At 40.3% G+C, this 14,083-nt stretch overlaps 1 protein-coding gene across 1 annotated transcript in view; it reads right to left on the bottom strand.

Moving 5' to 3' along the window:
• The window catches only part of CENPP (centromere protein P), a gene marked incomplete at its 5' end in the record, with an annotated part of 66,268 nt that overhangs the window by 21,609 nt on the left and 30,576 nt on the right, over positions 1-14,083 (bottom strand). The window lies entirely within an intron of this gene.

Here is a 14,083-nt window from a genome sequence, read left to right as displayed (position 1 = left end):
TGCAACCCCAGCACTTTGGGAAGCCTAAGCAATTAGACTGGCTGAGCTTACGGGTTCGAGACCAGTCCGGGCAACTTGGTGAGACCTCATCTCTACAATAAATAAAAAATTAGCCAGGTATGGAAGACTGAGGCAGAAGGATCGCCTGAGCCCAGCAGATCAAAGGTAGAGTGCCCATGAGCATGCCACTGTACTCCAGCCTGGGTGACGGAGTGAGACTCCAACTCAAGAAAAAAAAAAAATTTAGAAACTAAAATTTAGCTGGGCATGGTAGCTAACATCTGTAATCCCAGCACTTTAGGAAGCTAAGACAGGAGGACTGCTTGAGCCCAGAAGTTGAAGACAATTCGGGGCAACATAGCAAGATCTTGTCTCTACCAAAAAAAAAAAAAAAAATTAGAAAATTAGCCAGGCATGGTGATATGCACCTGTAGTCCCTGCTACTTGGGAGGTTGAGGCAGAAGGATCACCTGAGCCCAGGTGGTTCAGACTGCGGTGAACTATGATCATGCCACTGTACTCCAGCCTGGGTGATAAGAAAGAAAAGAAAAAAGAAACAAAATTAAAAAATAAAGTACTCAGGAAAAAAAAAACCAAACTCAAACCCCAAATAGTCAACCAAGAATTTTATAACTGGAGGAATATCTTTTTTTTTTTTTTTAAATTTGTAGTCTCACTCTATCTCCCAGGCTGGAGTGCAGTGGCATGCTCACAGTTACCGCAGCCTTGGCCTGCTAGACTCAGGCAATCCTTCTGCCCCAGCCTTTCAAGTAGATGGAACTGCAGGTGCGCACCACCACACCTGGTTAATTTCTTGATTTACTGTAGAGACGAGGTCTTGACAAGTTGCCCGGGTTGATTTCAAACTCCTAGGCTGAGGCAATCCTCTTGCCTCCACCTCCCAAAGTACTTGGATTATAGGCGTTAGCCACCAGGCCCAGCGAAATATCTTTTAAAAACAAAGATGAAATAAAGACTTTGAAGACCAAAAATATAAAAAAGGCTAAATTAATAAATGTGTTGATATTGTTGGGAGCCAAGTTTTTTAATGTGGAAGAAGGAACATAGCAATTGAGAGTCGTAGATATAAGAAGACCATAAAGATGGATTCGATTTGGAGTAGAATTGGCAGCATTGGTATAAACCAATGATTTGGGGTTTGCATGTATATACTTATATAGGTACATACACCTATTGCTTTAATATAGGCATGGAGTCATTCATTCCTGTTTTTATAATGTCTTACAGATCTCACTGGACACAGTGGCTCACACCTATAATACCAGCACTCACACCTATAATCCCAGCACTCACACCTATAATCCCAGCACTTTCAGAGGCCGAGGCGAGTGGATTGCCTGAGCCTGTGAGTTCGAGGCCAGCCTGGACAACATGGTGAGAACGCATGCATTTATAGTCATGCATCACTTAGCAATGGGGATATGTGCTGAGAAATACATATAATCAGGCAATTTTACCAGTGCAGTGGCTCACACCTGTAATCCCAGCACTTTGGAAGTAGGAGGCAAGAGGATTGCCTGAGCACAGGGGTTCAAGACCAGTCTGGGCAACTTGATGAGGCCTCATCTCTACAATGAATCAAAAAATTAGCTGGGTGTAGTGGTGCGTGCCTGTGGCTCCAGCTACTTGGAAGGCTGAGGTGGAAGGATGACCTGCGCCCAGCATATCAAGGCTGTGGTGGCCATGAGCATGCCATTGCACTCCAGCTTGGGCAACAGAGTGAGACTCCAACCAAAACATACACACACACACACACACACACACACAGAGTGAGACTCCAGCTAAAACACACACACAGACACACACACACACACACACACACACAAATCAGGCAATTTCTTTATTGAGGGGACATCATACATTGTACTTATACAAACCTAGATGGTATGGCCTATTGCTTTACTATAGGTATGGAGCCATTCATTCCTGTTTTTATGTCTTACTCTTCTTATTTATTTTGGTGTTTAAAGTTTCTCAGATTTGACCAGAGGGGCTCTTTTAAGCTGACTCTTGAATCAATGGCTACAAATTGTACAGCATGTTACTGTACTGAATACTGTAGGCAATTATAATACAAAGGTGTTTGTGTATCTAGACATAGCTAAACACAGAAGAGATACAGTAAGAATGTGGTAGTATAATCTTACAGGATTTACCTTCATATATGTGGTCTGTCACTGACCAAAACATCATTATGTGGTGCATGACTAAACACACACACAAATAATGATTTCTTATATACAGATAGTGTCTAATACCATTCCCCACTAAAAGGAACTATGGTTCATTAGAGAAATAAATCTAGGGCTGGAGCATAAGTATATTGTGAGCCTAGAAAATCTTTTAATACCAAAATATAAGAAGTGCTAAAAAAATGTGACAAAGGATTATCATACTGATACAGGAGCCAGCTTAAAAAGATTCCCTCTGTTCAAATTCAAGAAACTTTAAGCACCAAAACAAATAAGAAGAGTAAGAAATCATAAACCATTAAAAAAAAACAGTAATGAATGAATCCATGCCTATAATAAATATGTACACTTATAAATACACAGCAAAGAATGAAGATTTTTTTTTGAGTCACAATGTCACTGTCACCCAGACTGGAGTGCAGCGGCATGCTCATACCCCTCACAGCCTCAACCTGCTGGTCTCAGGCGATTCTGCCATCTCAGCCTTCCAAGTAGCTGGAACTACAGGCAGGTGCTACCACACCCAGCTAATTTTTTTACCAAGTTGCCCACGCTGGTTTTGAACCCCTGGGCTCAGGCAATCTTCTCACCACCTCCCAAAGTGCTGGGATTACAGGATGATAATAATTTTGATCACTCAGTGAAACCTTTGCCTTTTATCTCCAATGTCTGCTTCCTTTTTTTTTTTCTCCCTTACAGTTAAAATGCAGTCTTTGGGGACATACTTTGTGACCATGCAAATACTACTCTTTGCCAAAATCTCTTTCTTGACGCTGTATCCACTGATGAATCTTGCCTAATCCACTCTTTATTGTGATAATTGCAAAATGATGGTTTTTTAAAGCTTTAGCACTTCCTCCACATTTCTCAGTAGAAAGCTGGCATTATGCTTTAAAAACAGATCTCACTGGGAGCGCAGTGGCTCACACCTACAATCCCAGCACTTTTGGAAGCTGAGGTGAGTTGATTGCCTGAGCCTGCGAGTTCGAGGCCAGCCTGGGCAACATGGTGAGAACTCATCTCTATAATAAATCAAAAAATTAGCCAGGCATGGTAGCGCATGCCTGTAGTTCTAGCTACACGGAAGGCTGAAGTGGAAGGATCGCTGGAGCCCAGCAGGTCGACAGTGGGGTGGCCGTGAATGTGCCACTGCACTCCAACCTGGGTGATGGAGTGAGACTCCAACTCAAAAAAAAAAAAATGACTATCATCTATGTGAGACAGATATGCTAAAAAGGAGAAAGCATCACCTATACAAAATTTATCCAAGAGCACATAACACCAATTAATCACAAGAAAAGATCAAAGACAAAATAAGGAACATTTTATTAGGGGAAAAAAGCGGGAAGAACTGTATTTACTCAAGATGACAAAGTGAAAAAAGGTAAAGGCAGGCTATGGAATTATTCCAGACTAAAAGACACTAAAGAGATATGACAACTAAATGCAATACTTAACCTTAAAATGAATCAAGTACAGCAGGCGGAAAGAAAATGAAATAAGGAATATTATGAGATTTAAGAAAAAGAATATTATGAGATCAACTAAGAAAACTGAACTATGAACAACATATTAGATAAAAGTATTATAACGGGGTAAATTTATGAAGTTGAATACTGCACTGTGATTATGTAAGAGATATTTCTATACTTTAAAATTCATGCTTAAGGTCAGGCACCATGGCCCAATTACGGAGGCTGAGGTGAGAAGACTGCCTGAGCTCACGGGTTTGAGACCAGCCCAAGCAACTTGGCGAGACCTCATCTCAAAAAAATTATTTGGTCGTGGTGGCACATGCCATTAGTTCCAGCCACTCGAAAGACTGAGGCGGAAGGATCACCTGAGCCCAGGAGGTCAAGGCTGCGGTGTCTGTGAGCACGCCAATGCACTCCCACCTAGGCAAGAATGAGACTCTGACTCAAACAAACAAACAAAAAATGCACACTTATGTATTTAGGGGGACAGAGTCATGATATATATAATGTGTTCCCAAAAGGTTGCCCTAGGAAGAATATCAGAAACAGCAAAAGTCTGGGTAAATATAATAAACTATTGCTTTCTCTCAAGTTATTTAAATTATTTGTCATTTTTTGTTTGTTTTGTTTTGTTTTTTGAGTTGGAGTCTCACTCTGTCGCCCAGACTGGAAGGCAGTGGCCACTCCCGGCCACCGCAGCCTCGACTTGCTGGGCTCCGGCAATCCTTCCGCTTCAGCCTTCCAAGTAGCTGGAACTATAGGTGCGTGCTACCACACCCGGCTAATTTTTTGATTTATTGTAGAGATGAGGTCTCGCCAAGTTGCCCAGGTGGGTCTTGAACCCCCAGGCTCAGGCAATTCACTCACCTCAGTCTCCCAAGGTACGGGATTACAGGCTGAGCCACCGAGCCCGGCTTATTTGTCATTGTTAAAAGCAAAAAAGTATAATGTTATACAGTGGAATTTTGAATGCATACATATAATTCATATGAAAACTACAAAATAAAGCAGGAAGGGAAAGTGATCTATATCTATATACTTATAAGGCTACAAGACTATATTTGCAATAGTTAAAAACTAAGTATTAAATCCAAGTGGAATGTCAAAAGCTAGGTTGTATATGTTGCAATCCCTATTGCAGCAAATAAAAACTTACACAAGTAGATATAACCAAAAAGTGAAAAAATTAGAATAGTAAAATATGTTTAAAGGAGAAGATTTTGAGAAGACAATGGAACAGGAGAATGGAATAGGAGGCGTCAGAATTTCATCTCTTCACCTAAACAAAATTCCACTGGCAGAGTCGGTCTCTGATGTAAACATTTTGGATCACTAGAGTCTACTAAATGCTTGCAACATCCAAGGGAAGGGTTGGACAATAAACTGTAGTTAATTTCAGCTTGCATCACAGTAGTAGCTACCTATTCCTCCACCTCCAACCCCCTAGCAGGCAGTTATATGTGTGTTCTCACAGCAACTTGCACCCAGCTTGTGGAAGCCAGGGTGAACAAAAAAAATGATGCTGTCCTCCAAATATAAGGAATCTGTGTGAATTGCTGATTGCTACTTCTGATTAAAGAAGTGCAGACAAAACGTCAAGCAGCCATTGTGGTTACACCTCCCCACACTGTTGCAAGCCCTGCCTCCTCCAGCTGAAGCTACGTACAGGGGATTTAAGGGAACAGAGGTCCTTTTTTCCTAAGTTCATTTTCCTCTTTTTTTCCTTTTGAGGAGCCAAACACTGACAAACATTTCCCTTTTGAGAAGCTAGAACATTGACAAAAACCACATATAAGGGGAAATTCAGAAAGTGACCATACATTTCCATGGAAAAGTTCAGGCTCACAAACAGAGCAGACCTTAAGTTTATACCTCACACCGGGCACAGGTGGCTCACTCCTGTAATTCCGGCACTTTGGGAGGCCAAGGCAAGAGGACTGCCCGAGCCCAGGGGGTTTGAGACCAACCTGGGCAACTTGGCAAGACCACATTTCTACAATAACTAAAAAAATTAGCTGGGTGTGGGGGTGCATGACCGTAGTTACAGCTACTTGTAAGGCTGAAGTGGAAGGACTGCCAAACCAGCAGATCAAGGCTGTGGTGGCCATGAGCGTGCCACTGCACTCCAGCCTGGGCAAGAGAGTAAGACTCCGATTCAAAAAAAAAAAAGTTTATACCTCAGGTCGACCTGTGGCACAGAAACAGCCTACAGTAATATAAATAAATAAATAACAAAAACAATAAAAAGAAATAGCAAACTATAAGAGGGAAAATCTGATTTTCAGAGTTATCATATTATTAGAGTCAAATGAGCACTTTTTAACAACTACTACAACAATAGAAACCAGCAAGACATACAAAGAAATAGAAAAGTATGACCTAGTCAGATGAAAAAAATAAATTGACACCATCCCTACAAAAAACATGATGGCAGATCTATTACACAAAGACTTTACAACATCTGTCTTTAAAATACTCAAAGTACTAAAGAAAGATGTGAAGAAAGTCAAGAAAATAATGAACAAAACAGAAATACCAATAAGGAGAAACCTAAAATGAAGCCAGAAGGAAGACCTGGAGTTCAAAAGTATAATAACGGAAATGAAAAATTCACTAAAAGCACTTAAAAGCAGATTTGAAGAAGCAGAAGAAAGAATCAGCAAACCTGGAGATAAGACAATGGAAATTATCAAATATGGCGAACAGAAAGAAAAAAAATTGAAGTAAAAAAAAAAAAAAATTATAAGGCAGCTACAGGATACCATAAAGAGGATCAACTTATGCATTGTGGGAGTTCCAAAAAAGAAGAGAAAGAGGAAGAAGCAGAGAGAATATCTGAAAGAATCACTGAAAATGCCCCAAATCTGATGAAAGATATTATTACAAACATTCAAGAAGCTCAAAGAACTCCCAAGTTAGGTGAACTCAAAAAAGATCCACAGAGAAACATTATAATCAAGCTGTCACAAGACAAAAAGAGAATCTTGAAAGCAAGAGAAAAGTGACTGATCACATACAAGAGATCTGCAATAAGGTAATAATAACGTTTTCCTCAGAAGTTTTGGAGGCCAGAAGACAGTGAGCTGATATATTCAAAGTGCTGAAAGAAAAAAAAAAACAACTGTCAGCCAGGTGTGGTGGCTCATGCCTGTAATCTCAGCACTTTGGGAGGTGGAGGTAAGAGTACTGCTGGAGCCCAGGAGTTCAAGACCAACCTAGGCAACTTGGCAAGATCTCACCTCCGCCAGGCTCGGTGGTTCGCCTATAATCTCAGCACTTTGGGAGGCCGAGGCAAGTGGATTACCTGAGCCCACGAGTTCGAAACCAGCCCGGGCAACTTGGCAAGACCTTGCTCTACAATAATAAATCAAAAATTAACTGGGAGTGGAAGCGCACGCCTGTGGTTCCAGCAACTTGGATGGCTGAGACAGAAGGATCACTGGAGCCCAGCAGGTCGACACTGGGGTGGCTGTGAGCGTACCATTGCACGCCAGCCTGGGCCACAGGGTGAGACTTCAACTCAAAAAAAAAAAAAGATCTCACCTCTATGATAAACTAAAAAATTAGCCAGGCATGGTAGCGCACACCTGTAGTCTCAGCTACTTAGAAGGCTAAGGTAGAAAGATCACCTGAGTCCAGAAGGTTAAAGCTGTGGTAGCCCAAAGTGTGCTACTATACTCCAGCCTGGGTGACAGAGTAATGCTTTGATTCAAAAAAAGGGGAAAAAAATCTGTCAACCAAGAATTCTATAACCTGCAAAACTGCCCTTCAAAATTAAGGGAGAAATTAAAACATTCTCGGTTAAAACCCATGCTTTGGGAGGCCGAGGTGAGTGAACTGTCTGACCCCGCAGGTTCGAGACCCATCCGGGCAACTTGGCAAGACCTCATCTCTCCAATAAATCAAAAAAATTAGCTGGGCGTGGTAGCACATGCCTGTAGTTCCAGCTACTTGGAAGGCTGAGATAGAAGGATCGCCGAAGCCCAGCAGGTCAAGGCTGCGGTGGCCAGGAGCATGCCACTGCACTCTAGTCTGGGCGATAGAGTGAGACTCCAACTCAAAAAAAAAGAAAAAGCTGAGGGGGTTTATTATCATTAGATCTGCCCTGCAAGAAATGTTCAAGGGAGTCCATACAGTGAAATGAAAAGACACTAGACAGTAACTTGAAGCCACGGGAAGAAACAAACTCAATATGGGTAAATACACAGGCAATTATAAAAGCTGGTATTTTGAAACAATGGTTTGTAACTTCACCTTTTGTTTTCTATATTATTTTAGAGACTAATGCATTTTTTAAAAAAATTATTAGTCCAAATCCTAGTATTATTGTAATTTTTAATGCAACTCCACATATTGCTTTCTACAAAATTTAAGATGCTAATGCATGTCAAGGAATTATTTGTTTACTATTTGGGGTATAAAACACATTAAGTATGTAATTTTGTGTCATCAATAACTGAAAGGATTGGGCTCAGAGCTGTAAAGGAACACAGTTCTTATAATTTATTGAAGTTAAACTGGCAAAAAATCAAATGAAAGTGTTATAATTTTAGAACGTGAAATATAATCCCCATGATAAACAAAAAGAAAAAAAGCTATAGAATATACACAATAAGAAATGAGAAAAGAATTTGAACATTTCATTACAAAAAAAATCAACTAAGCACAAAATACAGTAATTAAGAGACAAAAAGCTATAGAGCATAGAAAACAAATAGTAAAATGACAGAAGATAGTTTGTACTTATCAGTAATTACATTAAATTTAAGTGGATAAAACTCTCTAATCAAAAGGTAGAGATTGGACAAAAACATACAATTCAACTATATACTGTCTACAAGACTCTTACTTTAGATTCAAAGACACAAATACATTAAAGTGAAAGAACAGAAAAAGATATTCCATGCAAAAAATAACCAAAAGACAGCAAGGGTAGTTATATTAATATCAGACAAAATAAACTTTATTTATTTACTTATTTAGAAAGCAGGATTTAGTAAGAGGACAGAAAAGCTCCCACAGCAAGAGGGGACCTGAGGAGGTTGCCTATTTTTTATTTTTTTGAGTTGGCATCTCACTCTGTCACCCAAGCTGGAGTGCAGTGGCACACTCACAGCCACCCCAGCGTCAACCTGTTGGGCTCACAAAATCCTTCCACCTCAGCCTTCCAAGTAACTGGAACCACATGCCCAGTTAATTTTTTTAATTTATGGTAGAGATGAGGTCTCACCATATTGCCCACTCTGGTCTCGAACCTACAGGCTCAGGCAATCCTCTCACCTCAGCCTCCCAAAGTTCTGGGATTACAGGCTTGAGTCACTGCGCCTGACAACTCTGGATAATTTCTATTAACCTATCTGTAAGTTCAGATTCTTTCCTCTGCTGAAGTACAGTCTGACATTTAGTCCACTAAAGGAATTCTTCATCTCTCTTGTAATGTTTTTTATTTCTAATATTTCCATATTCTACTGTATGGATGTATCAGAATTTCTTTATCCATTTACCAGTGAAGGGCATTTGGTTTCTTTTCAGTTTTTGGTGGCTGTAACATTATAGTTTCTTATATTTATAACATATTATAGTGTATAATATAGTCTATTATTCCTTATATATATGTGTGTGTGTATCTATTGACATACATATATCATCATATGCTATAAATATGTATGTACATACACATATGCACATATATACGGTGCTATAAAAACTCACCAGAAGTTTTTGTGTGAATGTAAGTTTTCTCTTCTCTGGGGTAAAAAACCAGAAGTGGAATTGCTGAGTCATATAAGGGTATTTTTAAATGTATAATTAACTGCCAAACTGTTTGTCAGAATGATCATACTATTTTGCATTTCCACCAGTAAAGTATGGGAGTAAATGATCATATTTTAGTGAATTAACTTCTAATAGTCACCTAATTTAATTCCTTTAATATTTCCAGGAATTTAACTTTCAATTTCTATCCTAAATTTTTCTTTATGTTTTGGTTTATGTTTAAGAAGATGTTTGGAGTTATTTGTGTTTTCTGACTTCAGTTGAAGTTGAAATATGTTACTGCCAACACTTTGTGAAAGAAATCTATGACATCTGTTTTATATTTAGTGAAGTTTGGACTTTGCTTAGGAAAAAGAGATAAATTATAATCACTCTTACAGCTGAAAGAGCCAACACCTACACCCACACACAAAATTTCTTTCTGTAATGGAAAACTTTGTGCTGTAAATACAGTACCCTTTATGAAGATGCGAAGTGGGGAATGAAAGAATTATGAATCCTTCTAAAGTGTCTCCTTTCTCTGTGTGTGTGCATGCATGTGTGTGTATGCATTTACATTTTGGTCACTGTAGCTTTTAAGATTACTTTTGTAGCTTACTCCCTTATTGCTTGATTTTTTTGCTTATTTATTTTATGGAGAATGAAATACCATGTCACTTTGGCCTGCAATCTCTAATGAAGCAACTGCTGCTCTTTATAGACCTATAGTGTTTGGAGAGTAATTTGTTTTTCCAGTAAAAATATTTTTAATAGTTATCAGATTAAGTTGTAGCATTTAATCGCCAGTGTTCCCCGTAAAATACATGCTTATGCAGTTGTGTATTAATTCAACTATGCTTATATTTTGTTTCTTGTGTATCCACTTTGTTTTTTATTCCTCTGGTCCTGTTTCTTGCCTTCTTTTGGGTTGTTTTAAGTTTTTTTCCTTTTTTTTTGAGTCGGAGTTTCACTGTGTGCATAGGCTAGAGAGCAGTGGCATGCTCACAGCCACCACAGCCTCAACCAGCTGGCTCAAGCAATCCTTCTGCCTCAGCCTTGCAAGTAGCTGGAACTACAGGCATTTTGCATCACCAAGCCCGGCTAATTTTTTTGATTTATTGTAGCGATGAGGTCTCACCAAGTTGCCCTGGCTGGTCTCAAACCCGAGGGCTCAGGCAATCCTCTCACCTCAGTCTCTCAAAGTGCTGGGATTATAGGCATGAGCCACCGCAACCGGCCCCTATTTCTGATTATGGCAAAATATTCATAAAATTTACCATCTTAATTATTTTAAAGTACATAGATCACTGGTATTAAATATATTCATAATATTGTGCAGCCATCACCATAACACTTTCATTTTGTAAAATGTAACTCTATACCCATTAAACAATAATTTCCCCCTTTTCTCTCCCCCATTTCCTGGTAACCACCATTTTACTTTTTGTCTGTATGATTTTGATTACTTTAAGTACCTCATATGAGTAAAATCATACAATATTTGCCTTTCTTGACTGGTTTATTTCACTGAGCATAATGTTGTTATGGTTCATCCATACAGCACATGTTGAAGTGTCCTTTTTTTAAATGCCACAGAAACTATCATCTATGTAAGATAGTTCTGTGGATCTGTCCCACTGAGAGAAGACAGGGCCTTTTCTCTCATGCTTGTTACTGAAATGTGAATAAACACATTTACTTTGCTCCTATTTCAGGTATAATTATCAAGGTTAAAACAAGCATTATCCTAATCGACACAGCTGTAGCCCCCTCAGCGGGTAGGGCACAACTCGGGAAAAGATGCTATTGGGCTCCTTCCTACTCCCCAAGTCAGCAGCGGATCCTTCTTGTTGCCTCCTTTCAGCCAAAAGTTTCAAGTCTCTGGTTCATAGATGACCAGGTCCACAAGTACTTTCCCTTGAGTTCCACCTGGCACTTAGTCCACACTGGGGACTGCAGGCCCTGCTCCTGGGAGTCAACTGTAGTCCCATGAACTGGGCGTCCTCATATTCCCCTTCTTTCATCCTTGAGCTTTGGTGCATTTCACAAAAGGCTCTGTTCACAGCTCTGGTGGCCAAACTGTCACAGTGGCAAACTGCAATTCCCCTAGAAGTGCCAGGGATACTACAGTACCTCCTACACCTGCGTAGTAGTAGGTGAGGTGGTTCTGTAGCCAGAGCCATTCTATGAGGACGACCATGGTGCCCCCAGCCAGTTTCTCTTCCTTTCAAGGCTGAATAATATTCCACTGCTAGTATGTGCCACATTTTGCTTGTCCTTGCATCTGTTCATGGACTCCTGGATTGTTTTCATATCCTAGCTATTGTATGTAATGTGCTGTGAACATGAATGCACCAGTATCTCTTCAAGATTCCGCTTTTCAAGTTTTCTGAGTACATATTCAAACGTGGAGTTGCTGGATATGGTAAACTTATATTTATTTTTTTTAGTAACTGGCACACTCTTTTCCACAGTGGTTATTTATTATTGTTGGGTAGAGTGTTCTATCTATGTTGGTTAGATCTAGTTTGCTTAGTGGTAAGTCCTCTATTTTATTACTTCTATCCATTATTGAGTAGAATATTAGAGTCTCCAACTGTTATCTTAGAATTATCTCTCTCTCTCTTCAATTTGGTCAATTTTTGCTTCATGTATTTTGATTTTCTGTTATCAAGTGTGTAAATGCTCATATGTGTAATATCTTTTTGTTGAAAGGAGGCTTCTATTAATATAGGCATATTGGACATGTTGTGAGTTTGGTTCCAGACTGCTATGATATAGCAAATACTACAACAAAGTAAGGCACATGAAATTTTTTGTTTTTTCAATGCACATAAAAGTTTTGTTTATATTATACTCTAGTCTATTAAATGTACAGTAGAGCCGGACTCGGTGGCTCAGCCTGTAATCCCGGCCTTTGGGAGGCTGAGGTGAGTGGATTGCCTGAGCCCGCAGGTTCAAGACCCGCCTGGGCAGTGGGACCTCATCTCTACAATAAATCAAAAAATCAGCCAGGCATGGTAGTGCATGCCTGTAATTCCGGCTACTTGGAAGGCTGAGGTGGAAGGATCGCCGAAGCCCAGCAGGTCGAGGCTGCGGTGGCCGGGAGCGGCCACTGCACTCCAGTCTGGGCGACAGAGTGAGACTCCAACTCAAAAAAAAAAAAAAATGTACAGTAGCATTATGCCTAAAAAAATGTTCTTTTAAATAGGGGAGTAGGTTCATGGTACCCCAAAACAATTACCATAGTAATAGCAAAGATCACTGATCACCATAACAGATATAATAATAATAATAAAGTTTGAAATATTGTGAGTAAACCAGGCTCAGTGGTTCAGCCTGTAATCCCGTGCCTTTGGGAGGCTGAGGTGAGTGGATTGCCTGAGCCGAGTGGATGCCTGAGCCTGCGGGTTCGCGACCTGCCTGGGCAACTTGGCGAGACCTCATCTCTACAATAAATCAAAAAATCAGCCAGGCGTGGTAGCGCATGCCTGTAATTCCAGCTACTTGGAAGGCTGAGGCGGAAGGATCGCCGGAGCCCAGCAGGTCGAGGCTGCGGTGGCTGGGAGCGGCCACTGCACTCCAGTCTGGGCAACAGAGTGAGACTCCAACTCAAAAAAAAAAGAGAAATACTGTGAGTATTACCAGAATGTGACAGAGAGACACAAAGTGAGCACATGCTGTTAAAAAAAAAAAAAATGGTGCCAACAGACTTATTCAACATGGGGTTGCCACAAACCAACAATTTGTAGAATACACATTATCTGCAAAGCACAATAAAACAAAGTGTAAATAAGGCAAGATATACCTATATATAATGTTCCTCTTTGTCTCTTAACTTTTTTCCTTATTTTGGGTGGCTGTGAGCATGCCACTGTACTCCAGTCTTGGTGACGGAGTGAGACTCCAATGCAAAAAAAAAGAAAGAAAAGAAAAAGAAATTGTCCAAACTGGCCAGGCACAGTGGCTCACACCTGTAATCCCTCCATTTGGAGGTTTGAGACCAGCCTGGGAAACTTGGCGAGATCTTGTCTCTACAACAAATCAAAAAATTAGCCAGGCGTGGTGGTGCACCTGTTGTTCTAGCTATTCGGAAGGCTGAGGCGGAAGGATCACTGGAGCCCAGCAGGTAGCAGTTGCGGTGACGTGAGTGTGCCACTGCACCCCAGCCTAGGCCACAGAGTGAGACCATACACACACACACCAAAAAAAAAAAAAAAAAAAAAAGCTGAGATCAAAGATTTATTCAGTAACCACAACATGCCATTACTATGGGGGGACAGATATCCCAATATTCTTGCTTTTATAATTTCCAAATAGCAGACGCTACTTCCAAAGAATGGTCTAATCCTTCTACAGGATCCTTCCCTTCTATTCGGGCAGCACATTTTAGAAATCCTCAAGGGTGAATCCTAGGCCCTCTACTACTTTCACGCTATATTCCCTCCGCAGGGAATCTGCTACCTATTCGAGGCTTTAATTTCTATCCCCAGAAGATAATTCCAGTCTTCTGTACCCTACATACACCTCTTCTTTCAGTGTCTCAGAGACACTGAAGTTTCACACACCCAAAATAAAGCCATAATCTCACCTGACACGGTCCTCTTCTTACCTTCCCTTCTCAGTAGACAGATCAACCAC

Source organism: Carlito syrichta, unplaced genomic scaffold, assembly GCF_000164805.1.
Source record: "Carlito syrichta isolate Samal-C Ts95f unplaced genomic scaffold, Tarsius_syrichta-2.0.1 Scaffold97032, whole genome shotgun sequence".
NCBI lineage: Eukaryota > Metazoa > Chordata > Mammalia > Primates > Tarsiidae > Carlito > Carlito syrichta.
The sequence above is the reverse complement of the archived record's forward strand: the minus strand, read 5'-3'. Positions and strand labels throughout refer to the sequence as shown.